Below are 25,650 nucleotides of genomic sequence, written 5' to 3' on the forward strand. Positions count from 1 at the left end.
GGCATTCGACACGGTCTGCCACCGCACCCTAGTACAGCGCCTCAGCAACATCGGAATCCAGGACAAGGCGCTGGAATGGATCATCTCCTTCCTCGACGGAAGAACACAGAGAGTCCGCCTACCACCGTACAAGTCAGAAGCCTCCGAAGTCATCTGCGGCGTCCCTCAAGGATCATCTCTGAGCCCCACCCTCTTCAACGTCTACATGAGCCCCCTCGCGGCCATCGTACGCAAACACAACCTCAGCATAATCTCCTACGCCGACGACACCCAGCTGATCCTCTCCCTGACCAACGACCCTGCCTCCGCCAGAGCCAACCTGCACGAAGGGATGAAAGAGGTAGCCGAGTGGATGACGACCAGCCGCCTGAAACTGAACTCTGACAAGACGGAGGTCCTCATCCTGGGCTCTTCCCCCTCCGCCTGGGACGACTCCTGGTGGCCCCCTGCCCTGGGCACCGCACCCAAACCGACAGACCATGCACGCAACCTGGGCTTCATCCTGGACTCCTCCCTCTCCATGACCAGGCAAGTCAACAACGTCTCCTCGGCGTGCTTCAACATCCTACGCATGCTACGGAAGATCTTCCGGTGGATCCCCACCGAGACCAGGAAGACCGTCACCCAGGCCCTCGTCACCAGCCGACTGGACTACGGCAACGCCCTCTACGCCGGTACCACCGCCAAGCTCCAGAAGAGACTCCAGCGGATCCAGAACGCCTCAGCCAGACTCATCCTCGACATCCCACGAACCAGCCACATCACCGGACATCTGAGAGACCTTCACTGGCTCCCCATCAACAAAAGAATCACCTTCCGCCTCCTCACCCACGCACACAAAGCCCTACACGACCAAGGCCCGAGCTACCTCAACATCCGGATCAACTTCTACGCTCCCAAACGCCACCTCCGATCGACCAACCACGCCCTCGCCGCCGTCCCCCGCATCCGAAGAGCGACTACAGGAGGAAGGTCCTTCTCCTACCTGGCCGCCAAGACCTGGAACTCCCTCCCGACCGACCTGCGCCTGACCCAAGACCACCTCTCCTTGAGGACATGCAAACTGCCTCCCGGGCAAGCACTTCGACAGCCGGAACAGTGCAGGGTCTAGCCTGACGCCGTTCTATGGTTGCTGTAAGTGGGCTCTACCGGCTCTGATCTTTCTGATAGAACTGCACCCTGTCTGGCGTAAAGGTAGGCTTTCAGTCTCAGGACCTCCTTGGCCAATTTGGGGACAGGTGGTTGTAGGTAAAGGGAGAAGGACGTTCCGTTGCCCCCCTGTTTTGTGCCCCACACGAGTTTAGCAGCCAGTAACTCACAGCGAGGTCAGGCAATGTCCTCCTTGGCCGCCATTTTGAAGTCAGGCACGGGGTCGGCGGCGGTGGGGAACAAAGGGAGCCGGTGAAGAGACTTCTCCTAACAGTAAAGGTAGTTAGGGCTGAAGTTTGGCGCCCCGTAGTGGCCGGTACCTTGTCAGGTGGAAGCGGCGGCTCCGGTGGAGGTTCCAGTCAGGCGGCGTCTACTTTGTCCACCATTTTGAAAACAGGCGTGGGGTCTGCAAGTGGAGGGGAGCAAGCAGCTTCGATGAAGGGACTATTTGCTTTAATGTTGCTGGTTTGGGCTGTAACTTGGCGCCCACATAGCCGTTCGTGCGTTTGCAGGGTGAAGAAAGCGGCTCCGGTGGGGGCTCCAGTCAGGCGATGTCCTTTTCGGCCGCCATTTTAGAGACAGGCGCGGGGATTAGCAGTGCCGAGAGTCACCGGGACTATTAGCTTTGATCATGATGGTCTGGGCTGTGACTTGGCGCCCACATGGCAGTCCGTGACCTTGCAGGGTGAAGAAAGCGGCTCCGGAGGGGGCTCCGGTCAGGCGATGTCCTTTTTGGCCGCCATTTTGGAGACAGGCACGGGGATTAGCAGTGCCGAGAGTCACCGGGACTATTAGCTTTAGTGATGATGGTCTGGGCTGTAACTTGGCGCCCACATGGCAGTCCGTGACCTTGCAGGGTGAAGAAGGCGGCTCCGGTGGGGGTTCCGGTCAGGCGATGTCCTTTTTGGCCGCCATTTTGGAGACAGGCGCGATAGTATAATTGCCCAATAATACTAGCAGTAGTTTGGGAGGGCAAGGCATCACCTAGGGTGGTGACTGGCTTAGTTCAATGGTTATGCGCCAACGAGCACTATACACAGTGGTGTGAGTGGAGCATCAAACAGGGAACTGTTGAATTTTGGTGGTCTGAAATAACCCCCGGCAGTTGTGGCAGGGGGCGCATTCAGGGGAAGCCATGGAGACCTCGCGCAGGAGGGTGAACAGCACCATGCGTATAGATAGTCACAGCGAATAAGGGTGGTTTTAGCCTGTAAGGGTTACTGCATGCCAGTCCACAGGGTGTTTGGATCCAGACGGGATACACCTGTCCTAAGGGGGGGATGGACCTATTCTTGCTTGATCTGGGGGAGGCCTTGGAATCAGCAGGGTGTAGGTAACTAGGTCTAGGGTGGTGGGGGGCCTTGGGGTGACGGTGGCCACACCCAGTGCTGTGGCGGAGTTACAGGTAGATCCAGAGGCTGTAAGGTACAGTCAGGGTACCCTCTGCAGGAGCACAGTAAGGGTGCGAAAGCCAAAAATCCCCAGGGAGGTCCTCACGTTGGACCCTGGAGGAGCGACGACGCGTGGTTAGTCCTTAGGGCAGTTGTAGACCTGAGCTACTGGGGTTTGCCTGCAACTCTCCGCCCCCCTGAGCTGGGAGGGGCGTGAGTAAGGGGTGGACTGGCGGTCCACCGGTGGGAGTGGCTATCTCCTCACACAAATCGACAAACACCGGTTGGTGAGGGCCACCGGGTAGGTTGGCTCATCAGGTGGGCAGGCTGCGAGGGGCTGCCAGCCCTGGGATCGCCTGTAAGATAACCCACCATGTTGGCATATTTGTTATGCTAATAAACCTGCAGCAATTTTCTCCACTATAAAATGTGTTGTGTCTGATTATTTCTCTCAAGGATTGCTGTGGAAGGAATGGGGAGTGTTGCCGATATTGGCACTAAGGATGTGTCTGTAAGTTGGTAGGTGGTGTATTTTTGAGAGTGCATGTATGTGTATGCGTCACTGTGCCAATGTAGACGTGTGAATTCAAACACTGTGCCGGGACGCCACAAGAAATCTATCTCTGGGTATCTCACTACCACAAGCCCACTCTTGCTCGCTACGCAAACACACAAACGATTACACCTGCAAAGACACAGCAACACCATCACGTTCATAGAATGCGAACACACGTAGAAATATATACACAGTCACACACTATGCTTTGATACCGCAGCACAGTCATTTGGGCTCAGAGCTCCACCACAGGAAGACACATAAAGATTGGTGATTAAAGAAATACTATGTCAGCAAAGTGTAGCCAGCTCGTAGCAAACAACTCCAGCTTTTATGATTGTGTTTATGAAGAGAACCCCGGGCTATTTGTCTTCGCTATCGAGTTAAGCATAACTTATCCAGTCCCTGGCGTTCACGACAACATTTTCATGTCTGCTTCAACCTCTGTTGAGATTACTTGGCCACATCTGCGTTTTGTCTAGAATTGTTTGTCTGCGCGTTATGTTTTCCCAGCTACAAAGCGCACATCTGAATTTGGTCATAGGAGTGCATGATAGGGGTGGTGAGCAGAAAGGAATGTAGATGAGCCTTACAACAGTAAATGCGGTATAAAATGAGGACGACTATTCCATTTCCATGCAGTTATTAAATTCACATGTGTGCTTATGATGTCATACTTATTTTTAGCATGAAATAGAAATCGTATGGAGATTAGTTTGCCGGTATTAATATTTTTAATGCATTAGATTAATGTGATAAAAAAATAACATTGATAAAAGCCAGTACCACTTACAGTACAAAACTCACCCTAGTACAAATGCAATGCAATAGATTTCACAATTACAACAAAGTGAGCTATTGCCATTTTGCATTGCACCATTTGATTAATGCTTCACGAAGGGAAAAAACAAATAAACATTTACAATGCCAATAGCTCGAAACAATGTAATTGCGAGACCTATTGCATTGTAAATGCATGTTCTTCCTTTCCATTGATGAGCATGTGGCTATGCTTGCTGGCTTCACTTCATCTCTGTGTTTTGAAGCATGAGCCAAGTACTGTTTCTCAATATTTTCTTATCCCAACTCCCCCAACAAACAATTCTTCTCTACTGCAAAGCTGCTCAAAAGGCAAATACAATTCTTTCACTTCCTGCTGCTGGATCTCCCTCTTCATACTTCCCAAAAGTTGTAGGTTTATATATATGTGATATTAATGGGAAACAAACATTACAACGAAAATATTACAATGGATGCCATTTGAACGCATGCCATCACAACGCAAGTACCATCACATCGCAGTACCATTACAACGCATGGCATTACAACGCCTATACCTTCACCATATATGCCTTAACAACGAATTTCATTGTAAAGGCATGAATGGTAAAGACATATGTGTTTTACATGTAAGTATAAGGTAAGTATAGGATTTAGGGTGGGTTTGGGTTTTGGTGTGTAGGGGTAATATTTATGGGTGGGCAGAGAACTCTGCTCCGTCAGCAGAGCGGAGTTATCCAGCCACCCCTGCTCTCTGGCCCGGTCCCTGCTCCTCAAAGCAGCCAGGCCGGGGAGAGACTCCCTGGGCCCCCGTGAACCCCCATCCCCAGCATCTGGACCCTCTGTGGGCTTCCAGGACGGGGGGCTTCTGTACCCCAGGGCCCGCAGGACGGAGCTCAAGCCCCAGGCCTAGTCCCAGCTTCCAAACCATAGCCAGGCTGTGGAGAGCCTCCCCTGTCCCCGGTGGACCCCCGTCCCCAGTGCCCGGACCCTTGGCTGGCTTGCAGGATGGGTTGCTCCCACACCCTGGGGCCCGCAGGACGGAGCTCAAGCCCCATGCCCAGTCCCAGCTTCCAAACCATAGCCAGGCTGTGGAGAGCCTCCCTGGTCCCCGGTGGACCCCCGTCCCCAGTGCCCGGACCCTTGGCTGGCTTGCAGGATGGGTTGCTCCCACACCCTGGGGCCCGCAGGACGGAGCTCAAGCCCCATGCCCAGTCCCAGCTTCCAAACCATAGCCAGGCTGTGGAGAGCCTCCCTGGTCCCCGGTGGACCCCCGTCCCCAGTGCCCGGACCCTTGGCTGGCTTGCAGGATGGGTTGCTTCCACACCCTGGGGCTCGCTGGACAGAGCTCAAGCCACGGGCCCAGTCCCAGCTTCCAAACCCTAGCCAGGCTGGGGAGAGCCTCCCCGGCGGACCCCTGTCCCCAATGCTTGGACCCTCTCCTGGCTTGCTCAAGCCCCGGGCCCAGTCCCAGCTTCTGAACCCTAGCCAGGCCGGGGCAAGCCTATCCGGGCCCCGGTGGACCCCCATCCCCAACGCCCAGACCCGCAGCTGGAACCAAGGAGGGTTAAGCCCAAGCCATGTCCTCTCCCCTCTGGCCTGTCCGGGAGCCCATTTTCTTCAAATATTAAGCCCCCACATATTGGGGGCTTACAGAACTCTAGGGAAGGACAAAAGTTGGAGTTAGCCCAGCCGGCCAGCCATCTGGTCACCCAGCCCGCAGGACCATCTGGTTGCCCATCCATGCGACCAGAAGGCCCAGGCTGACCCAGCGATCAGATGGTCTGGGAGGGTTCAGTAACTAGTCACCCTTGCAGTTCTAAGACGGCGAGGGTGGCCAGCCGCTCCGAGGCCTTTGCTCGGGAGGCTTCTTTCCAGGGGCTGCTGCTTCTCTGCTCGACTTGTGAGGGAGCAGTGGGAAGGGCAGCCATCTGGTCACCCTGCTGACCCACAAGGGAAGGTGGCCCCTATCCCCGCACCCTGGTGGGGCAGGGACGTGAGTGGGAGGCCCCCGTGCCAGAGGGCACGTGGTGGAGGCGGCCTCCCATGGGCCCATGTTACCCCCTCCGTATCCCTCCCGCAGCCCGGTAGCAGAAGGACCACCCCTGTGTGTGGTGGAGGAAGGCATCCGTGAGCGCCCATGCACAGAGAGACAAAAGCTTGGCCCAGAGGATGGCTTTCAATAGATCACAGCGAGGTAGCTGTTCTGCTGCTTACAAAACCCTGACCCAGAATCCGGTTGTCTATGAATGATTTAAAACCGGGTGCCCCACGAACATGCGATGCACTAAGATCGAAGAAGGCGGCCCCTTTCTGTCCGTGCTCTGGTCCCCAAGCGTGCAGCTCTGCACACCGGCCCCCTGGTGAGATGCCGGCTATCCCAGGCCAACCGAGGCTCCATGGCACTGTGGTATCATTATGGTTTGGGGGGATTCTGACTTAGAGGTGTTCAGTCATAATTCCACAGATGGTAGCTTCGCCCCATTGGCTCCTCAGCCAAGCACATACACCAAATGTCTGAACCTGCGGTTCCTCTCGTACTGAGCAGGATTACTATTGCAACAACACATCATCAGTAGGGTAAAACTAACCTGTCTCACGACAGTCTAACCCAGCTTATGTTCCCTATTAGTGGGAGAACAATCCAACGCTTGGGTAATTTTGCTTCACAATGATAGAAAGAGCCGACATCGAAGGATCAGAAAGTGACGTCGCTATGAACACTTGGCCGCTACAAGCCAGTTATCTTTTGTGACACCTCCTGCTTGAAACCCAAAAAGTCAGAAGGAGCGTGAGGCCCTGCTTTCACTCTCTGTATTCATCCTGAAAATCGAGATCAAGCAAGCTTTTGCCCTTCAGCTGTCTGTCCTGCCTGAGCTCGCCTTAGGACACCTGCATTATCGTTTGATTGGTGTGCCACCCTAGTCAAACTTCCCACCAGCCACTGTCCCCGGAGCGGGTTGTGACCAGCGGGCGCCAGGCGCTTGAAGCAAGAAGCAGAGCTCCACGGGGCTTGCCCCCGCCTCACCGGGTAAAGGAAAAAAACAAGAGTAGTGGTACTTCACCAGCGGCATTAGCGACAGGATACGCTTGAACCTTGCCTTCTTCTGTGTGCTTTTTCCACAAAATCTTTCCTAACCCTATCGTAGCTACTTTGGGATAGTATAACCTTTGGACGCTGTTTCAGATCTCTGCTCTCTGACTGCTTGACCCTGTTTAACAACAGGTTGGCTCACCCGTTCACTCTCCTGGGGTCACTTTTCACTTTTCACTTCTTACTGCTGACATATTATTGATTGAGTTCTCATTGTGGTACAGCCTTGAGAAACCCCTGGCCTGACTTGCCACACAGGGCGAAACACGTGTTGGCTTGTCCTTGTCACTGTCAACACAAGCTGACTGTTTTTCTTTAATAAAAACATTTGGAATAAAACGAACCAAGAGTGTTATGGATCAAATGAGTCACTGTATATTGGATATGGAGTACTAACTACCAACTAACAAAATATTTGGGATTTATCCTAGGACCCTTGGCATTTGTCAGAAACGAAGGAAGACACGCTCACTAACATATAACCAGCGGCACGAGTACCTCCCATGTTATCCTACACCTCATGTCTCTTCACAGTGCCAGACTAAAGTCTTTCCCTGCTGATCTTGCCAGGCCAGTTCCTTTAGCTGTGGTTTCGCTAGATAGTAGGTAGGGACAGTGGGAATCTCGTTCATCCATTCAATAGCATCACTAATTAGATGACCAGGAATTTGGCTACCTGTACCAATTCGCGGTGGCACATTCTGGGTTATTATGCTGCCCATCAGCGTCAATTCGGTTTTGCTTCCAACAATACAACATTCTTTCGCTCCGGAGTACAGCCACACTGAACGCTGTCCTCACTGGAACTGGGATCACGTATAGGCCAGAGATAGTACACCCTGCAGTACTATTCCAATAATTTTAAGATGGTCTACGAACAGTCCTGAGAAATTAAAATATGATTAGCAGGACATCAATAATCAATGTGCGATAATTATGTGTATGCGATTATTTGAGACATATTCATCATTCAAGACATTTCAATAAGTATGTATGATGTACACAACTATATCTACATTGTTATAAGCACACATATATATAAAACAAAAAATACACATCTACAAATTGCACATCAAATTAGAAAAAAGCACATCTAGAAAATTCACCTCATACTAACTCTTGTGTCAACTATAAACCTATATGTTAAAACATTGGGCTTATAAGGGTGACGTGTGCTGCAAGAAAGTGTACATCTCAGTATAAGCTTGATACTCAATTGTCCATGAATACTTGGCACATTTTAAGAGTGTCCATTAAAGTAGTCAGGAAAACATTTTTCTTGAATGGAAATGCCAATTGCAGACCTAAATCAGCCAGAACAACATCATTACATTGAGGCCAAATACCACGACATCCACCGATAAAGCCATGAAATTTAACAGTGTTGCATTTTGTGAGATCTTTGATTTGCTGTGACAGATCCTGATTGTATTTCACTTTACTCTCAAACGCTAATTCAAGGGAATTCTGAGAATGTTCATAATGAATTGAAACATCAATCACTACAGCTGTAACATTTTTGGTAAACACCACATCTGGCTTTCTTAGTTCTCCTTGATTATTCTTAACATGAGGTTCCCTGTATGTAATCCAACCACATCTTTTTGCTCTATCAATGAGAAATTCCAGAATTTTGTTATGTCTTTTAATCCTAATGTCCTTAGTTTCAGGACATGTGCCTGAAATATGAGAAATTGTTTCACAAACATCATTACAATGCATAATTTCTTCCCCTAGTGATGATTTCTCTGGTATATAAAACATTTGCTCTTAACATCAGTGCAGCTATGTACTGGTTTTCTTTCATTTTATTATGCTTGCTGATCCAGAAGTTTGAGGTTGTATTACTTGCTAAGTATTTTATACCATCACCTTGGATAGGGAGATTTGCCCATTTCTCAAACTCTTCTTTTCTCCAATCATATGTTGCTTACACATTCAAATCATAGCTCAGAAAGTTACTGTCTAAAATGTTAAGTTTGTGTGTTTTGATGATGTTATCAATTTTTTCATTCAAATCTTCTCCTGCACACATGAATGAATGCGCTATGTACAGGTCTGGAGCTGCCCTGAGATATAATAAACTATTGACTTTATTGAGACCAATTTGTGTACATAGTTTTGGAATACTGAGGCTCCCAAATGATCTTTTCGAATATATGAGACCATCACATGTGTATGCAGGAAGGTGTAGAAAGTGTTTGACATACTTTTTTATTGTTTGATCTAGACATTTAAAGTTTTTGCTTCTGTTCCTGTCATTTCAAATTTGAATGATAGTTTAGGTACCAAGTACTGACACAGAATTTCTATTTTCTGCATGGGCTTAAGTGGTAGGTTGTCAAGTTTTTGAGCCCAATTGACAAGAATCTCATTAATTTTGTTGCTGCTTGTATGACCAGTGTGTGGATCAATGTTCAAACCGAGGTATCTCTCACTTTCTCCTGGATGAATATTTTCAATATTTTCTTTTTCAAATTGCCATGGTTTACAGTTGTTAATCAGTATTTTATCTTTATGGTGACTGGTGTGGTATAAAATCCATGTGTCTTTTTCACATTAAGTTTTAATCCTGTAGTTTTACTGAACTTTTCAATGATTTTCAGATTTGTACTCATTCCTTCCCAGGTACTGCTGAGTACTGCGATGTCATCGGCAAAGGTGAGAGCGGTGATTTGCTCAATAGGACCATCTGATCCAAATGTGAAGCCCTTGCCATTTTTCTGAAGATCACAGATCAGAGGATCCATGGCAATGTTAAATAGTAGTGGGGATAAAGAGTCACCTTGTTTGACACCAGATTTCATTGGTATTTCAGGAGTTGCTTCGTTGTTCTTTCCCTTGAAAGATGTTGTTAAGTCAGTGTACAAGTCTTTTATTATATCTCTGATGTACAATGGAACTCTTTGCCTTGCGAGACACTGTATAATGTGACCATGGCTGACAGAGTCGAAGGCTTTCAATATATCAATGAACACCACTGCTAATGAGTGACTGTTTTTTCGTGCCCCTTTTATGATATTTTGCAGGAGAGTCAGATTCTCAAGACAACATCTCACCTTCATGAAGCCTTTTTGTCTTGTATTTAATTCAACAAAAAATGAGAGTCTTTTAGTTAGTCTTTTTGTGAATAACTTCATGAATGCAGTACCGATGGTAATTGGATGCCAATTACTGATTTTTTAAAGTTCACTAATCGGTACATTCTTGGGTATCAAAATTGATTGGTTCTTTTTGATAATTTCTGGTACTCTTCTCATCAACAACCAAGACGATAGAATTCTGGGCAGCAATCTTGGTTGCCTACTGTGCACTTTATACAAGTCATTCAGACCAATCTTATCGGGCTCCACTGCTTTCTTTAAATTGGAATTCTCAAAGGCATACTTTATTTCAAGCAGTGCTATTTCTTTAAATAGATTTCTAATTTCGTAATCCTCTGGTATCCCTTCAATTGGCATGAAATTAGGATTTTTCTTGTTTTATTTCTCAATTATGTTTTTGTAGTATTGAAAGATTTCATCAGCACTGATTGGGCAAGTGGCATCTTCTGCCCCATCAGTGATAATCCTGGCAATTTTCTTTTTGTCTTTTTTAAACATTGCCTGGTATTCTTTATAGCTGCCCTTTGCTTTGGCATAATTTTTCTTGTGCGTCCGATTAAGCCTTCCGCTTTTCTTGTCTTTTTTTGTTATCTTGTTTCCTACTGAGGCATTCTGGTGCTCATCTTGAGCAGAGTTCATAGGCTCATTATTAAGTTCACTTGCTGGTTCATTTGTTGGCACACTTGCTGGTGTAGGACTTATATCAGTGGTGTTTTCTGCGATATAAGTCACTACCTCATCCATCAGATCCATAGCAGCATTGTGTTGCTCTAGGTTTTGGGTGTACTTCTCGATTTCTGTGATTCTGTCTTCCAGCTCATCAAAGTTCTTGATTTTTTGCGCACGTTTTCGATTGATAGAGTCTCTGCACTTTTCTGTTGTTACTTCCACTGTAACCTCTGGTTCATCGCAAGAGTCATTTTCAGAAACATTTGATGCTTGCAGTACATCTTTTGCGGATTTTTTGATTTTATCTCTTCTATCTCTTCTTTTTTTCTGCAATTTGTTTTCTGTTTTTATTGTCAAAATGTGGAACTATCAGCACATTAATATTCCTCTTATTCTCATATAGTTTTTCCAATTCTGCTAGTAGCAGTATTTCTTCCTGTGACCATAATTTTGAAGGTTTGCTGTTTGCTAGAGCTGCTAGTCTAGCCTCATTTTACGCTCTTGGATGCGAATGCCGAGCATGTTGAGAAACACCAATTTTTGTTCCAAATCTGAGGTCACAGAAGCTGCACAGGAATGGCAGCTCTCCTTTTTGAGGTCTTCCTTTACATTTGGCATCATGGCATTTAATATTGTGGTATTCAACTTCTTTGTCACATTTTGAGCAGTACGTTTTGAGATAGAAGCCTTTGTGCTTGTTGGAGACATGTTTTCTCAGTTCTTTAAAAGTTCCCAATATGTCTCCACACAAGTCACATTTATATTTTTCGTTTGGGTACTTCCAATAAGTGACTTTTTTGTGTAATCACTTTTCTTTGTTATTAAATCTTTACTGACCTCGTACACATTGGAAATATTTTCAAAGTTTGCTGTACCAAGGTAATTCTTGGCTGAGGTGGCCACAAACTCGATGGATTTTCTGAGGTCTACTGTTGTGTCTTCTTCTGCTACAGAGGGTGAACTAAGGCCTATATTGTGATCTGAATCGTTGTTGCTTGTTGCATTGTTTGAAGCTAGTGCTGGTTTGTCAAATTCGGTGAGGAGGTTAATGATTTCTGGGAAAGGCAGCACCTCCTTACGCCATCTTAACAGGGTTTTTATTCTCCAGGAACTACCCCATCTGGAATTGGGTTCGTTGCTTCGCCATTTCTCACTATCACGCTGGCTGCCATGATATAACCGTGTTTGGCATGTCTCTATATGCTTCTCTACGCAGAGTCTAGCACTTTAGAGGCAGTTACCGGCGGGACCACTGGGAGGTAAAGGCCAGTACAACCTTGAATAGGTTAAGAGAGTCATGGTTACTCCCGCCGTTTACCCACGCTTCATTGAATTTCTTCACTCTGACATTCAGGGCACTGGGCAAAAATCACATTGCGTCAACACCCGCCTTGGGCCTTCGTGATGCTTTGTTTTAATTAAACAGTCAGATTCTCCTGGTCCTCACCAGTTCTAAGTAAGCTGCTAGGTGCCGGCCGAGGCAGAATGCCGGCCCCGCGTCCCCGGGAAGGGGGCACGGGGAGAGGCGATTACTGCAGCTGGGGCAATCCACAGGAAGGGCCCGGCTCGTGTCCAGAGTTGCCTCTGCCCCGAAGGGCGGTGCCTCCTCTAGCCGTGGCGCACGCCCAGCCCTGCTTCGCGCCCCAGCCTGGCCGACCTAGTCCTTAGAGTCAATCTTTATCCCGAAGTTACGGATCTGACTTGCCCATTTCCCTTACCTACATTGTTTCAACATGCCAGAGGCTGTTCACCTTGGAGACCTGCTGCGGATATGGATTTACACCATCTCCCCTGGATTTTCAAGTACCAGCGGGAGCTCACCGGACGCTGCCGGAACCATACCGCTTTCCAAGGCTCGGGCCCCTCTCTCGGGGCAATTCTATGCCAGGGCTCCCGCCAGCTTCTCAGGGATCGTTTGCATTACTGTACTGGGCGCAGTGAGGGCGCCCGTCTCTGCCACTCCGGGTTCGGGGATCTAAACCCGAGGGCAACGGAGGCCATCACTCGCCCCTTCTGATTAGTGCTCGCCCATCTCTTAGGACTGATTGTCCCATGTTCAACTGCTGTTCACATGGAACCCCTCTCCACTTCGGCCTTCAAAGTTCTCATTTGAATATTTTCTACTACCACCAAGATCTGCACCTGCAGTGGCTCCACCCTCGCCCTCACCCCGGTTTCCGTGCGCACCGCTGCAGCCCTCCTACTTATCACAGCTTAGCCCCTGGGCCTCTCAGCGCCGGCGACGGCCTGGTATGGGCCTGACGCTCGGGCAGGAATCTTGGAGCTGAATATAAGGTAGGCACTGGCCACCCCGGGGATAAAAGGGAGGAGAGAGAGAATGGGTCTTACTATCACGGTGATTGACACATCCCTCTCTCCATTTAGACGAACACTCCAGTCCCAAGCCACGTGCAGAGAGGGCCGTGGAGGACTAATTGAAAAGATATTGAAAACCTTAAAGCGCCTAACTCAGGTACAACAAGGGAATATGGGGGATTAGTGTGAAGTAGGAGGCTACCCAATTAAAATAGTAGACTTGACATGAGGTTTTCTGCTTTCCATTCCAGCACAAAGATTTTATACAAATAGGTCGTATCTGGGATAGTACAGGACAAAAAAACGTTAGTCCGGATAGAACCTCTGGTTACCAGTAAATAGCTGAAAGCTGGATTATAAGGTAAATTCAACAGTAAGGGCGGAACTATATTATTGAGATAAATATATTCAATAAGTTTGGATAAATTAATGTGAGGGTACTGATTTTTCCTGCTAGGGATATACCAGAGACAGAAAAGTCTCGAGGGACATCTTAACGAGTACCACGCGGACAACTACTACTACATGAGAGACAGTTCAACACATTACTCATAAGGGCTTAAACGTGGGATGAGAAAGGTGAGCCCAATCATATAAGACTATACCAGCGATCTCTGTAAAGAAAAGATATATAATTAGAAATCCAGCTGTCCCTTCGAATTGAATGAGAAAAAGTGGGCAGACAGAGAGAGTACATGGTTAAAGTAGGAGATGTGGACTATAATATACAACGCTACTCTACTAGGGTGATATAAAGAGAGAAGGTGTTAGAGCTAGCATTAAGACTTAGGCCCTGGCAGCACAATGTTCTGATCTGTACTTAGCAGAGTATAAACTAATTGATGTATTTGTATTTGATTGTAGGAACAATTATTGAAAACTTGAGAGACAACTATGTACCATTATTTGTCTTGAAAAAGGCGATATTAATTTAGGAGAGATCGCCGAAACGCGTCAACGCAGAAGGAGCACAATTGAATAAAAGCCAAAAGGAGGGTGCAAATATCAAGTTTATGTATTGACCACTGGCTACGAATATCAATGTGAAAATGGATTAGACAAGGTTGAGGTCTTTTGTTCATGTTGTCTCATTGTTTTGATTATGCAGGTCATAATCTATGTATGATGTAAATGTGATATAGGGTTGAATATCAAAGTCAATTTTATGATTTTTATTGCATATAAGTGTCATCACGATTGCATTGGATAAATTGATAAATGTGTTGTTTTTCTTCTGTATGTGGTTTATGGTGGACAAAAAGCCATAATCTTTTTAATGAACACGCCATATTGGCAGTTAAATAAAAACATATTTATTTCTAATTCAGCATTTCATTCAGTTATTTTAACCATTTTCCACTATTCGAGTGAGTTTCGATTGTATTTTGAGTGTATCACAGTATGTTCTAGAAATTTGTAATCTGCACCGGATATATCTTAATCAAGGGAATTATTTCTTTGTGCCTGATGCTCTAGCACCATCCATTTTCATGGCTAGTCGATTCGACAGGTGAGTTGTTACATACTCCTTATCAGAATCGGACTTACATTGCCACCGTCCTGCTGTCTATATCAACCAACACCTTTTCTGGGGTCTGATGAGCATCGGGCGCCTTAACCCGGCGTTCGATTCCTCCCACAGTGCCAGTTCTGCTTACCAAAAGTGGCCCACTAAGCACTCTCATTCCATGCCCGGCTCCACGTCAGTGAGCCGGGCTTCCTACCCATTTAAAGTTTGTGATTAGGTTGAGATGGTTTTGGTTCCAAGACCTCTAATCATTCGCTTTACCAGATAAAACTGGGGGCTCCGAGCGCCACCTATCCTGAGGGAAACTTCAGAGGGAGCCAGCTACTAGATAGTTCGATTAGTCTTTTGCCACTATACCCAGATCAGATGACCGATTTGCACGTCAGGACCGCTACGGACCTCCACCAGAGTTTCCTCTGGCTTCGCCCTGCCAGGCATAGTTCACCATCTTTCGGGTCCTATCCCGCATGCTCATGCTCCACCTCCCCGACAAAGCGGGTGAGACAGGCCAGTGGTGCGCCTGCCACTGGAAGCGTGGCAGGATCCCCCCTCAGCCCTCACCTGCATTGCGCCACAAGGTTTAGCTCGGCCCTCGTATTTGTGCATGTGTTAGACTCCATGGTCTGTGTTTCAAGATGGGTCGGTGAGTAACCGAAATTGCCGCAGACCCCTGGTGCCTGGCGTAGGCCTCCCCGCCCCTATCCCCACCGTGACACGCCCCAAAGGGCAGCCATGGGAGGGCACTGAGGCAGTCGAATCTCCCTTGGCCCTGCGGAAACGGAGAAGCTGTTGCCAGGGGGGCTGTAACACCCTCCCCCAGAGCGGAGGGCCACCTGCCCACCTGAAGCCTTCCCAGCTGACCCAGAGCCAGTCATGGCACACCGCTGTGGAGAAAATGCGCCCTGCGGGGGCCGAGTAGGGCCGGGCGCCGGTCCCTCGGAAGAGATCCAGAACTCCTGGGCCACCGACCTTCCCGCCGCGTTGAATCCTCTGGTATGACTGCACGGACACCACCGTTTACCTCTCGACGGTTTTGCTTCCTCTTGAATTCTCTCTTCAAAGTTCTTTTCAACTTTCCCTTACGTACTTGTTGGCTATCGGTCTTACGTCCGTATTGGCGTAGTTCGCTGAGTTTTGCTACGTGGAGTTACACGAGTGGTGGATTACAGTGCGAACTGCAGTTTGTGCTGGTATTTCTGCCTCTTGGGTAGAAATTCTACCCGAGTGGCAGCTCGAGTTCACAAACTTTACTGTTCGCGATCGCGAGCGGTAAAAGAACTCTGCTGCACATTGTGAAGCAGAGTTTTTGCGAAGTGCAGAAAACTCCGCATTCACCGCAATCGGAGTGAAGTTCACCGCCCAGGTCTACTTTAGATGGAGTTTACCACTCGCTTTGGGCTGCATTACCAAGCAACCCGACTCCGAGAAGACCCAATCCCAGGCGCGCCGGGGGCCGCTACTGGCCTAACACCGTCCGCGGGGTGAGCTTCAATCAGAAAGACTTGGGCCCCCTGAGCAACGCCGGGGAGTCGGTCTTCTGTACGTCACAATTCCCGTGCCGCCGCCGGGCAGGGGTTCAGTGCTGGGCTCCTCCCTCTTCACTCGCCATTACTGGGGGAATCCTGGTTAGTTTCTTTTCCTCCGCTTAGTAAAATGCTGAGGTCCCACCGCTGCCGGTCCCTCCCTGAGTAACCTGGAGGGACCGCGCGAGTCTTCAAACTCCTCGGCCCAGTCGCACGGGACCAGGTCAAACCGGGTACCTGGCAACGAGAGAGGGTCTCCCCACCTGCACGTCAGCTGTCCGTTGCTGGGCGGCCCGAGCCCTGCTGGCAGGCTGGCGAGTAGCCCACCACACCCTTGCCCAGGTCAGAGGTGCCGGAAGGGAAGAGCCAGGCGGCTTCCCATGCCGCACGCCTCCCACCAAGTGGAGCCGTGGTCCCCTTGCAGGCCCTCGGCTCCTTCTCTTCCAGGCCGCCCTGCTGCAAGAGAAGGGCCGCTCCTCAGTTGCCGGAAGCCCGGTCAGGCTGGGACTCGGGCGCGGGAGGGCTCTGGCGGCGGCAGGTCCTTTCGAGGGGGGAGTGCTACCAGCCCGGGGAGGCACTGCCATTCGGTTTTCCCCCACCGCAGGGGCCGTGCCAGGTGAGCGTGGGTTCCGTCCTGGGAGGGCCTACCGCTGAGCCCCTCCCAGGAAAGGGACAGGGGACGGGGCCACCTCGTGCGTCGGTCGGTCCTTTCCCAGTGGCCCTCCTGTTGGGAGGGTCCTTCTTTAAAATTACATTTGCGACTTACCCATTGACTTGAATTGAGTGCGTGGTTGTGTTCTTACTGTGCACACGGCCACTGTGGGGTTCCTGGGTACTTAAATAATGAGAAGTGTCCCCCGGGCTCCTTCAAGGTCCTTATATTAAGGTTTCACCAGTAGACATAATAGAAAAGATACGAAAATTTGATGTAGAAATGCTTGTTTTTAATCCATCTTGTTATATTCACAAGAGTATCTTTGGTATTAACACAATCCTTCAATTGTACAATGTGCACTCAAACAATCCCAATGCATTTCGGCATGTCACAAATGCCTTCTTCTGGGGATTTGGTTTTCTGTCAATAAAGGAAAACAAAATGTGTATAAGAAGTAATGTGTAGAAACGCGATCGCTAGTAAATCACAAAAAGGGTGACAGGTGATGGAAAGTGGTAAAAGAAATACCTGTGATAAAAGGTCAGTGAAAAGCAGTGCAGGGTTGAACGTTTAAAACGAGTGCCTTGTTTCGGTCTCCACATGCGGCAGCATTCACGATCCTGTGGGCAAATTTTTGGACAAGTATTTCCAACCAATAGTCACCTCTACACCTACTTTTCTAAGAGACACCACTGATTTTCTCAATAAACTCAATCGTGTGGAATTAAAGGATCGCAGCAGCCTACTACTATGCACAGTAGACGTGACATCCTTATACACGTCCATTCCCCATTCAATGGGAATTGAAGCAATAGAACACTGTTTACTGAGGACTGAACTGAACTACGATTTGAAACTCTTTCTAATGGAGTTACTAGAATTCACTCTACTCCACAGTTATTTCATATGGAAAGATGAATGGTATCAACAATTGACCGGAACCTCAATGGGCAATTCGGCAGCACCTGCCTATGCGAATATTTTTATGCATAGATTTGAGCAGGATCACATCCTCTCTAAGACTATATGGACTGATCATCTCAAAATGTTCGTCAGATTCATTGATGACATTTTTTTAATATGGCAAGGTCCAGAAAACATTCTGCAAAACGAACTCATCCAATTAAATTCCATTGATCCTCGCATACAATTCACCCATGAAATACAAACTGATTCTATAACCTACCTCGATGTCAGGATTACCAACACCACAACAGGATTTGAAACAAACTTGTTCCGAAAAAAAAAACCGATAGGAATAATACTGTACATCATTCGAGCTTCCATCCCCAACCCCTCAAAAACCACCTGCCATACAGTCAACTCATCAGAGCAAAAAGAATAACTTCCAATTCGAACAAGTTCAACGAAGAGGTAAACATCATGACATCACGCTTTAAAGCCCGAGGGTATCCCCACCAGATCCTTGAGCAGGCCAAGCAACGTTGCGCAACCAAATCTAGAAATGACTTATTGTGTACCACAACAACTAAAAAAGATTCCATCACCATGGTTTCCAAATATTCGACAGTCAGCAAAAAGTTCAAACAGATTATTAAAAGACATAGGGACATTCTTAGAGTTGAACCAGATTTCAACAAAATCTCTGACACGAGCCTATCTTTGCTTATACCCGAGCTAAAAATCTGGGTGAACTCATTAAACACCCCAAAGCCATGCCCCAGGAATTCAAAGGAACGGTTCCATGTTGGAATTGTAAACACTGCAACAGTGTCATCAAAGGCACAACTATTAATCATCCCATGAAAGGACATCAAATAAAGATCAGAGCCACGGCGACCTGTGATACATCTAACGCAATTTACATGTTGAAGTGTCCATGCTGCAAAATTTACGTTGGACAGACCGAGAGAAAACTCAAAACACGACTTAACGAACACAAGTCTAATATAAGAACTAAGCAAGCCAAATCAGCAGTAGCCCAACATTTCCTTGAAGCAGGTCATGGCATCAGTCAAATGCGCTACCGCGCATTGGAAACAATCACGAAGGAACCAGGCAAAGACAATCACAATGAACTGTTGAGACAAGAGAATTATTGGATTTTTACGCTGTCTAGTATGAAACCACATGGTCTTAATGATCGTGTGGAATACTCATGTTACTTACAACCCTTTCTAGGACTATATAGTCAGTTTCCTGAATGTGGCCAGTGGTTAGCCCTGTTATTATATATAGATTTCTTTTTTTACAGAAGTAATGTGGTTCTTATTATCATTTTCGTCCTATGAACATTCATGCTTCATTTATCTATCTTATCGCTACTGTACCTGATCCTCTTCACAAACACATTCGTGCTCCATATCACTAGGCTTTGTTTACTGGCCTCCTATTCATCTGCTCGCACCCTGTTACAATTTCCTTAATCATCGTATTTATTTGTTCGTACACTTTTATTAATTTTTTTTCTCACTTTAACGCATTTAGCATCCCGCGTCACACTTTGATCGTTTTTTCCTGATATTCATCCCCTCGGAACCGCTTGTCCCTCTTTAAGTCCAACCCTTAGCAGCCCGTAGCGTAGCAACACCCTAACATTTAAACACTTCCGGGATTAAGCCACGCCCAGACCCGGCAGAGGAGAGCCGTATCTTCGTTCACTCCGTCCGTGCACGCCATGGTAAGCTTTTACTAACTGCACACCGTTTGTCTTATCCTATGATATACTCGCATGAACCGGGTTTGCCACCTATCTAACATCACCCAGATAACCTAGCTTTTACACGCGTTTATATTTACACATTCTCACTGTCTCCCAGCCGCCATTAGTTCACCGCCGCTTTTTAAGACAGCCACGAACCCGAGCACCGAAACAAGGCACTCGTTTTAAATGTTCAACCCTGCACTGCTTTTCACTGACCTTTTATCACAGGTATTTCTTTTACCATTTTCCATCACCTGTCACCCTTTTTGTGATTTACTAGCGATCGCGTTTCTACACATTACTTCTTATACACATTTTGTTTTCCTTTATTGACAGAAAACCAAATCCCCAGAAGAAGGCATTTGTGACATGCCGAAATGCATTGGGATTGTTTGAGTGCACATTGTACAATTGAAGGATTGTGTGAATACCAAAGATACTCTTGTGAATATAACAAGATGGATTAAAAACAAGCATTTCTACATCAAATTTTCGTATCTTTTCTATTATGTCTACTGGTGAAACCTTAATATAAGGACCTTGAAGGAGCCCGGGGGACACTTCTCATTATTTGAGTAGTGCTACCTTGTGCATTTGTTACGCTCCCAGTCGGAGGGCGATACCCCGGAGCACCACACAGACTTTGATATTACCTACAATATTGCAGTGCGTCCAAAAATACCCATTTAATACGTTCCTGGGTACTTGCCTTGGGTGGTTCCTTGGGTGCCTAACCTTTCTACTTCTTCTGGGTCTTGAATCAAGTCGTGGTTCGCATCCCACTATTTTAGTATGTGGTTTGGTATCCCTGGCGACCACTTACTTTACATGCTACTTACCTGTTTTTCATGCAAAGTATTATGTGCATTGTGTATATCGTGTTAGGAGATATGTGTCTGTGTTAGTGAGTGTCTTATAATAAATACATAGGTTCGAGGCATATGAGCTGTAGATCATATGCTTTAGCATAGATCGCCATCTAGTGTTGGGTTCGGATGTTTGCACTTTGTTTTTTTTCGAAGAAGTGTTTCCAGTCACAAGGTAGGTGACTCCTCCTTTCGGTGATGGTGCCCATGGGCATCAACTCCATTGTTAGATAGTTTTTTTCCGCCATCGGGTTCAGATGTGAATTGTTGCACTCTGGTTCAGCACCGTTTATTCGATCCCCCTTTGACACGCAATCCACTACCCTCGACGGTATTGTTTATTGATCACGTTTCCCATTCTCCGCGTATCATTTACACTTAAAAAACTTTGATCTGAAGATTCATGGAAGGCCTTTGGGCCTACCCGCACCGGGATCGGTAGCAGTCGATGGAACGGACTCAATTCAATTTCTGTCCAGGGTGTCGCACTAGGTTTCCATGCACCGACTTGCACGAAGTGTGCAACTTTGCCTATCACACGAACAGGACAAGAAGGACTGCTACGCGTGTCTGTCATTTCGATGGAAGACGATCCGTGACCGTCAGCTCAACGTCACAAAATGTACAGCAGAGTGGCTCTGCGCTGGATCTCCTCGGAGATGAGTCCGAACACGAAGAATCACAAGCGCAGGAAGCCGAAATGGAGGAGGAACACATCTCCGTGTCTGAAGCTGACTTCCTTTTATAAATACACTGTGTGGTACTTTTTCACTTAATCTATACCAATAAGATTATTCTCTGGTAAAGCAAGCTGCTTTACACTCCTTCTGGACTAAGCCTGAAGGCTGTTCTCCACAGATACCACTTAGATAGCTTCTAAGGTTGTCTAAGACCACTAAAATCACCATAAGGGTTGCCTGGATTGGTGCAGGGTGCTCACTTACATACGTGCGCACCATATACTAAGCCAGCTTCTCACAGCTTCTTATATTTTTATGTAAGATAATGCGATTTGAGTGCATTCCACACTCCTATCATCCATCTGCAATAATGCTTCTTATAGATCAGACAACAAACGTTTCTGTGTTGTATTGTATACTTTGTGATGCATTAAGGGTTTCTTCATCCTCCAGTCACAGAAATGCAGGCGATAAACTTTCAGTGTTTGAGAAACTATTCTTGCTCTCCTTCTTGTGCCCTGCTAGACCAGGGGTTCCAAAAGGTATCCAACTGACTTTAAAACACTGTGACCAGTGCTAGAAAGCTTTTGCTTCCATCCTAAACATGATAAAATTGGTGTATATACAATTGGCATATTTAAGTTACATGTGAGTACATTGTACAGTGATATACCATATACCCAGGGCCTGTAAATTAAATCCTACTAGTGGCCCTTCAACACTGATTGTGCCACCCACACAAGTTTCCCTTTAAACGTCTCAGGCCTGCCACTGCAGAGCCTGTGTGTGCAGTTTTACTGCCATGTCGCCTTGGCATTATAAACCCCTTGCCAAATCTTAAAGTCCCTTTTATTACACAAAAGTCACCCCTTAGGTAGGCCATAGTTAGCAAGGAGCAGCTTTGTCAGGTTTTATATCTTTGAAATTGTAATGATAAATTCTGTTTACTGGTAAGGTTGGATTTCACATTGCTATTTTAGATATGCAACTTTTCGAAGGTGTACACTTTTTGATCGTACAGCTCTGTGTGCCTGCAGCCTGTCTCCGATATACTCCAGTATTTGTTCAATTGCATTTTGAAGTTTAGGAATGTCGCAAATAGCATTCATTTTCTCTTCCTTTTTTTCATCCCATCTTTGTTTGTTGGTGCATGAAGATGTAAGATTCATAAACATGTGTTCGAGGCATATGAGCTATAGATCATATGCTTTAGCATAGATCGCCATCTAGTGTTGGGTCCGGATGTTTGCACTTTGTTTTTGTTCAAAGAAGTCTTTGCACTTTGCAGTCATAAGGTAGGTGACTCCTCCTTTCGGTGATAGTGCGCATGGGCATCAACTCCATCCCCAGATTGTTTGTTTCGGGTTCGGATATGTATTGCTGTGCTCCGGTTCGGTATCGTTCTCGAACCCCTTTGACTCGCAATCCTCTACCCTCAACGAAATTGTCTTTCGATCGCTGTTTCCCGTTTGACGCCTATCGTTCATCCTGAGAAAACGTTCGATCGGGAACTTCGGGACAAGCCGTCAGGCCTACCCGTGCCGACCACGCCAGCAGTCGAGGGAACAGACTCCATTTAAACTATGTCCCAGGTGTCGTGCTAAATTTCCACGCACCGATTTGCAAGAGGTGTGCAACCTCTGCTTATCCCAGGAACACGAAGAAAAGGACTGTGAAGTGTATTGATCTTTCCGATTGAAGAAGACCATTCATGATCGTCAGGTTCCACGCCAAAAAATGTAACGCGGTGCGGCTCCATACACTCAGCCCAAATCTTTGACGCCAAAGTCAACTTCTGAAGAAAAAGACACTTCATCCAAAGAGCCTCGGTCTGAAGACCCACATATGGATCCATAACCAAAGAGACTAAGAATTGATCCTAAAACTGGACACCTCCTGGCCACTCTTCCTAAAAAACAGAATCTCTCAGAAGAGCCACAAATACCTCTGTAGAAAAAGGACATGGGTACTAACCCTTCTCCCCCTCTTCTCCTCCCAACCTAACCATCTAATTCACCACCACCTCCACTATCACCTGACCCACAGGATGAGGGTGATGGGGATGGGGATGGGGATGAGGATTCAGAGCAGGATATGCCACGAAATCAGGACATACCACAGGACACTGATCCTTGGGAGAATTATAATAGGGAACAATGACCCTGACCTGTATCCCTCCAGACCCTCTCAACCTCACAACAACTTTGGCTATGTTCAGGTTATTAACAGGGCATCCCATTACCATGGGGTGGAGCTTCATACAAACCCTCTATAAGAGGATTTCCTTGTTGAGACACTAACACACTCACAAAGGTCTACTAATACTTTACCAATGCTCAAGGGTGTGTTAAAAACACGGATGAGGTATTCAAAGACCCTGTTTCCTGTTATATCCAGAATACTCACACCTAGCGTAGATAAAAAATACAAGCCCACTCCTACAGACCCTTTATATATAAAAGATCAGCTGCCCTTAGACTCTTTTGTGGTATCTAACGCCCACAAGAGAGCTAACTCTCAAACCACGGGTGACACCCCTCCTCCTGATAAGGAGTCTAAACTCATTGATGCCTCAGGCAAAAGAGTCTTTGCAGGCAGCTAACCATTGGTGTATTGCCAATGGTCAGGCTCTCTTAGCACACTAGGATAGGGCTCACTACGATGAGTTGGAAAAACTCATGCAACATTTGCCAGATGAGTATAAAACCAAAGCTAACAACCTCATTCAGAAGGGAAGCTCATTACCAACCCAGCCATCAAATGCACACTGGATGCGGCAGACACAGCATTTCGTGCCACTAACACTAGTATAGTATTGTGCAGACACGCTTGGCTTAGAATCCCAGGATTCAAGCAGGAGGTACAGTCCTCCATATTTAATCAACCCTTTGATAACGAACATCTTTTTGGGCCAGCTGTTGATACTTCCCTAGAAAAGATGAGGAACTACACAGAAACTGCAAAGTCCATGGGGGCCTTACAATTACCTTCTAACAGGGGTTCCTTTCACTGCTCCTTTTACAGGGGTGGCTCCAAAACACTGTCCATAGAAAATCCGTTCTCCTCTTATAAAGGTAATAACCAATCTCCCTCCTCCAGAGGTTATTTTCGAGGAGGCTACAGAGGAAATAATAAGGGAAGAGGCAGAGGTAACTCCACCCTCACTTCCCCGTCCAACAAACAGTGACTTCCCTCCGCTACCCCCGATCATTCCACTCCTGTCGGGTGATGTCTCTCACAGTTCCTACCTGTCTGGAACTCAAGCACCTCAGACAAGTGGGTAATACACATTATCCAGTATGGTTACTGCCTGGAACTTACCTGCACTCCCCCAACTATTCTTCCAAGAGAATGTGCAATGTCACCACAACATCTCACCCTCTTAAAACAAGAGGTTCTCTCTCTGTTACAAAAATACGCGATAGAACCAGTCCCATTACATCATCAAGGGACCAGAGTGTACTCCCTGTATTTCTTCATTTCAAAAAAGGACAGCTCTCGCAGGCCTATACTAGACTTCAGACAGCTAAACCTCTACATTCAGTCAGTCTACTTCCAGATGGTCACCCTCCAACAAGTGTTCCCATTGCTTCAGAAAAGGTGACTTTCTATCCACCCTAGATCTAAAGGACGCCTACTTCCATATTCCCATTCACCCAGCTCACAGGAAATATCTCAGGTTCGCGGTGGACGGACAACATTACCAATTCAAAGGTCTCCCGTTCGGGGTAACTACAGCACACAGAGTCTTCACCAAGTGTCTGGGAGTAGGCCCCCCTCCATATGATCTCAAGCTACCCCACTCCATTTTATCCCAATCTAACCCACTCTACCAGATTCTACCCAACTCCACTCTGATGCAAGATTCCCCTCTCTACCACACTTCTCTACCCCACTCCACTCTTCACCAATCTACCCTACTCCACTCCACCTCTCTCCAATCTACCCCACTCCAGTTTATCCCAATATACTGCATTCCAATCTACCCCACTCCAGTCTTCACCACTCCAATCTGCCCCATTCTACTCTACTCCACTACACTCTACCCCAATCCCCCACTCCACTCTATCCTAATCTACAGCACTCCAATCTACCTCACTCCAATCTATCCCACTCCACTCTACCTAACTCCACTTTATCCCACTCTAATCTAAAGAGCAGTTGAATGTCGCCCCACATTGAGACTAAATTTAAGAGGGAGATTAGCCGAATATCTGTGCCCAGCAAGACCCTATATCAGAACCAATTCTAGCTATACATCTAGATAGCAACTGTAGTTCTGATACTACAAGGATATTAGACCTCACATGAGATATCGGAGTTCATGGTTGCCCCTGTTCCTCCATGTGTGTTCTTAGTACTGACCATCTACAAACTGTTAACCTGAGTCAATCTCTGGAAAATACCCTTGCCTAAATTATTAATCTGAAAACAAGATGTGGCTGACTAGTGAAGTCAGCGGAGGATGATAACAGAGGGCCCTGTAGGTTCAGAAAAAAGGTACTGTTGTGATTAATCGGAGAACTCTGGAATGTTCTCATCTTCAGAGGGAGGAGATCAGAGACACTGCAGAGCCTCAAAGATAAAACCAAATCTGCAAACAGAGAGTTTAATGACCTAGGGAAGTGCTGAGAATCAGCAGACAACAGAGGGGAGAACTAGCTTAGAGCAAAT

The 25,650-nt window shown here is 47.0% G+C and overlaps 1 protein-coding gene and 1 pseudogene across 1 annotated transcript in view; one reads left to right on the plus strand and one right to left on the minus strand.

Annotated features, from left to right (window-relative positions):
* LOC147709987 (class I histocompatibility antigen, Gogo-C*0203 alpha chain-like) overlaps window positions 1-25,650 on the plus strand; it is a 452,566-nt gene that overhangs the window by 183,085 nt on the left and 243,831 nt on the right. The window lies entirely within an intron of this gene.
* LOC147709988 (28S ribosomal RNA) lies at window positions 6,029-16,281 on the minus strand (annotated as a pseudogene).

Source organism: Lissotriton vulgaris, chromosome 5 (assembly GCF_964263255.1).
Source record: "Lissotriton vulgaris chromosome 5, aLisVul1.2, whole genome shotgun sequence".
Classification (NCBI taxonomy): Eukaryota; Metazoa; Chordata; class Amphibia; order Caudata; family Salamandridae; genus Lissotriton; species Lissotriton vulgaris.